The following is a 5,758-nucleotide window of genomic DNA, read 5'->3' as shown; positions in this document are numbered from 1 at the left end:
CGAAAATAAATTATTATGCTCGAAAACCTCTCTGTTGTTGATCGTGAGATTTTCAAAAAGGTGTTTGTCAAAATTAATTACTTTTTTATGGAACAAAAAAGTCAGCAGAGTCAGTCTGTGTGTCATGGTGTTCTATCTGTCAAACTGAAGAGAAAATTCACCAAATGGAACACAGCCTAAGTATTATATTGGTAAGTTTATCAATACAAAATACCACCAGGATGAAAAAAATAATTGAAAGTTGTAAGAAGCAAAACTTCAAAAGGTTCATTGTTTATTGTAAATTCTTATTACAAGAGACGATATTTTCTCGATTTCAAATTTTAATCAGTTTCTTGGTAGTTATTGAATATTTCTAAACAATTTTTTAAACGTTACATCTTAGGATCATTGTTGTAAGCTACGTACATATGTGCGTGGAGTTTCTAAAAATTTATTTTTTTCCATATCAATTTTAAGGATACTCATTTTGCCCCGACTACCTCTACCTATACAGAACTCGTTTTTTATTTATAATATCTTTACTGTGCCGTAGAGTGATCGCAGCGGTGGAAAAATACGTGAGGTTAAGCGATCTTTTTTATCCAGTTCCATCCTGAATCGGGTATCAAGATTGGGTCTGCTTATTTTCGTCAGTTTCATTGTTTGTTTTTAAAATCTACCTCATGTCGAGGCTCACACTAATGAAAACTTCGGTTTCGCACTGGGTTGAAACTGGTTTAAACGGATAATAAAAAAACGCTAATTGTGTCGTTAGTACGGCTTTGTTGTGATTCATTAAACAAGAACAGACACATTCCAACTTGGCATTTTAATGCTGGTACCTGTTTTTTATTAGTTTTTTTTACTGTAAATAAATACACGTAAGGTAGCTCTTAAATATTACTTTAGATTTGAAAGTGCGTAAAATTTCCCATACAAATTGATCAAAAAATTCAGATTTGAGTAATTTAATACGTTTTAGTGAGCTTATCAAATCTGAAACTTTAAATCAATTCTTATAGGAAATTTAAAGTGCTTTTTAAATCTGCTATCAATTTAGGAGTTACTATGCATTTTTTTTAAAAAATTATAAACATTGTTAAAGATACAAGCACCAGCGTTGCAACGTCACGGTAGAATGTGTCAGCTGTTTGACTAAAAGTTATCTGTGACTATGTAGGTGAACTATCCAGGTATATTCCACCTGAATAATAATAGATAATGGTATTCGTATGAGTATTGTGACATTTACAGGGGCATTTATCATTCACTTTGTAGCATGACTGAATAGCACATGCCCTTTGACAAAGCAGACCGACGAGGCTATCAGTAGCCACTATGTTAGTATCTAAAATTAAAATAAGGTACACCGGGGCAAGTGGTACACACTTACAGGGCTGGTAGCGAGTCACTTTTTAGTGACTTGGTCACTTTTTTCAAACCAGTCACTAAAAAGTCTCTTTTTTTAAGGCCAAGTCACTAAAGTCACTATTTTCAACTTTTAGCGTGAATTTATTTCAAGATTGATCATTCTTTGCTTTGTGGCATTTAATCGTCTTTCTCTATCTACAGCGTGTCTACTCATTTTTCTAAATAGACTTACTTGAGTTTTCCAGGTTTTTCCAGTACTTTACCGGATAAATTCCAGCTTTATAATAAGAAAGCTATTCTTTAAATGCGTTAAAAATATGTTTTTTTGTAGATCAAAAACAACAGCATTTTACCCAAATTTTTTTAAGACATGGAAATCAGTTTTAAAGAAACAGCTTTACAATCAAATCCATTGAATGTTGATGTTTAACACTTACTTAATTTCTCACTTAATAAAGTTAGAAAAAACTTACTTAATTTGAGTAAGTCAAAGATCTAATTTTTTTCAATATCTTGAAGTTTCGTATTCAATGTTCAAGATATTAATAAATTTTCAAAGTTTCGGAATCAAGAAAAAAAATGATTTTTTTTTAAGTTCGTAATTCTAGATGCTTTGAAGAAGTTCTAAGTAATAAAAAAAATGCTGAGAATTTCAGTAAAGCTCCATAAACAAACTGCAGGAACATAAGGGAAGCTAATACAATGAAAATATGGGGAACATACTGGAAGGGGAAAACATTACCCCTTATGTGCAAATTTGTGCAAATTTTTAAGAAGTTATAAGTACCACAGAAAAGCTTGAGATTTTTGGGGGATTTCAGAGCAATTTCCGTAGCTTTAGTCCAGACTTTTGGAGCAGTTTAAAGATCTTTAATCGTAAATTTAAAAAAAAATCAGGATAGTTCCATGATGTGCTGAAAAAAAAATTGGAACCTTAAAATGTTCCGAGAATTTCAGGAAAGCACAGAGTCCTTCAGAGAATTTTTGAAAACTTCAGATTTTTTTCAGAAACTTCACAGAAGTCCAGAGAATTTCAGGGAAATTTAAAGGTGTTTACGGGAATTCCATTTATTTCCGAGCAGAACCGAGATCTTCAATAGAATTGAGAACTTTAGGGAAGCTTCGAGATCATCAAGACAGATTAAAGAATCAAAGGGCAGTTCAAATAATTTCAAGCAAAATTGTAGAAACCGTAAATAAGTTGCGAGAAACTCAGGGAATTTCCAGAAACTTCAAAGTTCCGAAAGAATTTCTGGAACGTGATATAAAATTTATGAACATCCGGAAAACGTGATAGTATTTTATGCGTGTTATACTATGGAGATTTCAAGAACTTAAAAAATGCGAAAATTTAGCTAAATTTATCAGATAAAATCAACGAAGTTCCATTAATTAAAAAAAATGCGAGAACTTTTAGCAAGTAGTGATATCTTCAAGACATTTTTATAGATTTAGATACTTTTAGATAATTTCATGATATTCAGCGAAGTTCCGAGTACTTCAAGGAAGATCAGATAGCTTCAGAATAATCCCATTAACTTAAGCTAATTTGCAGAGACTTACAAGAAGTTCCGTGGAATAATGGGGTATTCCATGAATTTTATGATTGATCCGAAAACGTCATAAGCGTCAGGGAATTATGAATATATATATATATATATATATATACTATATATATATATATATCAGAAATTTTTTCGGATTATTAAACAAATTTAGAGAGCTTCAGGTAACCATAGATAAGTTCAGGGAAAATAAGTGAGCGTTTATAATGCTTATAATACTTAAGGAAAATTGTCGAAACTTCAAGGCAACGTTAGAAACATTGAGGAAACTTTAGGAAGTCCTATAAAGTTCAGGGAAGTTTAAGAATTTGATGAGAAGTATTGTGAACATCCGGCTAGTTTCTCAAACTAGAAAAAAACTTCAATGCAGTTTCATTAACTTCATGAACAATTTGGGAACTTTCAAGTAGTTTTTGAGACCTCAGAATAGTCCATTCTGATTTCCTTTTAAACAACAACATTTCAATAAAGCTATCCTCCTAATTCAATTTTCTTTTAGTTTTCCTTGGAATTACCTTGACATTCTCCTTTTGAATCTCACTCCTTGGGATTCTGCTCACATTGAAAGTCTCCTAAGAATTCTGTGGCATTTCCCCTCACAAATTTCTTCGATTTATTCTCATAATTTGTTTGGCAAACCTGAATTTATTTTCCGAATTCCTTTGAAAATGTTCTATAGTTATTCTCAGGCTTAATTGTAATCCTCCTTTTAGTATTTTCAAAAAGATTCTAAGAACTTATGCTCCGGATTAGTTTTCTCCCACAACTTTATATAATAATCCTCAGAAGGCCTTTGAAATTTTTCTCTGAAGGAGTTGTGCTCCTCCGAAATTTTCGGAGTTTTTATTAAAATTTTCTTTTAATACAATTCAGGGTTTCTTGAAATTCTACTCAAAACTTTCAGGCTTTTCAATAAATCTAAAATTCCTCAGAACTACCTTAAAAGCATCAGATGATCAGCAAACGTTCCAGCAAAATAATGCTGCTGAATTTTTCAGCAATTCCAACTTCTGTCAAAATAACAACCTGTTACTGAAAATCAGCAATATTTCTTTACTGATCTTTCAGCAATTCAAAATTCTGACATTTGGCAGCATTTTGCTGATTAAACTATTAAATTCAGTAAATAGAATTTGTTTTCACTATATGAGCTTCCAGCTTCTGTAAAAGATCGTTGATACAAATATACGAATAATAAAGATAAAATCGCCAGACTCTTTTCTAAGTATCGTTTATTAAATATAACCAGTGTCCGAGCCAGTGTCCTTACCTACATAATTTTATTTATTTGTAGTTTTTTTTTACCTCTTCCTCCTCCTGCGGTTTGACGGGTGGTGTTCGTTTTACTGATAATGAAAACTTGAATTTGGTGTGTAGGTCTCACTTTCCCTGTACACCGGGGCAAGTGAGACCTATTTTGGATATTGAGCTTAACTATCCAAAAATATAAATATATGGTATATATTTACTTATTATTTGTAATTAAAGTATTTACTGAAATTAAGAGTGTTTTTAAAGTATATATCATAAGTAAATATCAGCTTCTACGACACGTGTAACACTCAAATTGTTACTCCACACACTTAGATTTTTTTGCTGGATCTCAGTGAAAAACTTGCCGAGATTCAGCTAACAAACATATTTTTTGCTGAATTTCCAGCAAAATAAAATGCCGAGCTGCTCGGTGGTGCCCATCTCGGCAAAAAATCTAAGTGTGCACATTTGCTGCACTGCAGCATACATGAAGTAGCAATTTCAGGTGAAATTGTGCACTGATTTCTGAGATATGTTGTAACCGTTCTGTTACAAAGGTCCAATACAATATTTTAAATATGCACCATGTGATCGAGCATTCAAATAAATTTAACACTTGCGGTGAAACCCACTGGGCAGACGATACGGCCATACTTAATGGCCGACTGCTGAATAAGGCGCGCATGGCCGCGGCAAAATGGTGACACGGAATCACGGGTGATGAGCTGAAGGGTTCTGCGATGCTTATAGAACGGTCATCGTTGACTTTATCTCAGGAGAGCGTGTAGTGTGTCTGTGAAGTTTCTGTGGAGTATACTTTAACAGAATACTAAGTGCGAGTAGTGAACCAAGGTGAAGTGTAAATCACCAATTCAGCTGATTCAGGACATTTTTCAACCAATCAAATTGTGTTCTGGTTGGCGAGTCAAGGACCGCCATTGCACGCTACGGTCTAGGTGACATTTAGAAGCGCCTGTGCATCGGAACCATCTCCACAAACCGCTATACCAGCCCCGGTAAAACCAACCCGCCATCGCACTACAGCCGACGTTCGGTCAGCCTCGCTTCATCCGCCATTGTCGGTATTGTACCGGAATTTCACTGAGCGGTGGTACCGCCATCTTGCCGACAAGATCGGCCTTTAATCATCCGCCATCGACAGGATCATTCCGGAACCGCAGCGAGCGCTCGCTGGTCTGCAGCCGAGAAAATACAGTGTTTAAATTGATCCGCGCTGTGTTTCAGTTTAATTGAAAGCTTGAGTGCCTTTTCGTCCGCGTAGCCCCTCCAGTTTGCCCAGTAGTGCGCTGACTTTGAGACACAGCTCAAGGAGTCTCGTGCTGCTGAGTTGTTGTCGGGCAGAACATTAGTTTCAATGTGTAATTGAGAATTCGTGGAAGTGCATGTATAGCCTACGTAGCGGCCATTTGTGGACTCTACAAGAAATCACCTTAATGCAGTAATGGCAAGATTTTAAATATTTGATCAGCAGGCTGTGTAGTATTGAAAGACTAGTGCGTGTCCCTCGAATTACTTTAAAGAAAAACAAATTTCAACAACTGTGTATGCCAAGCATGCATACAACA

This window comes from Ochlerotatus camptorhynchus, unplaced genomic scaffold, assembly GCF_037179485.1.
Source record: "Ochlerotatus camptorhynchus isolate MF236.1 unplaced genomic scaffold, CSIRO-AGI_Acam_v1.1 ptg000329l, whole genome shotgun sequence".
Classification (NCBI taxonomy): Eukaryota; Metazoa; Arthropoda; class Insecta; order Diptera; family Culicidae; genus Ochlerotatus; species Ochlerotatus camptorhynchus.
Note: the sequence above shows the minus strand (reverse complement) of the source record.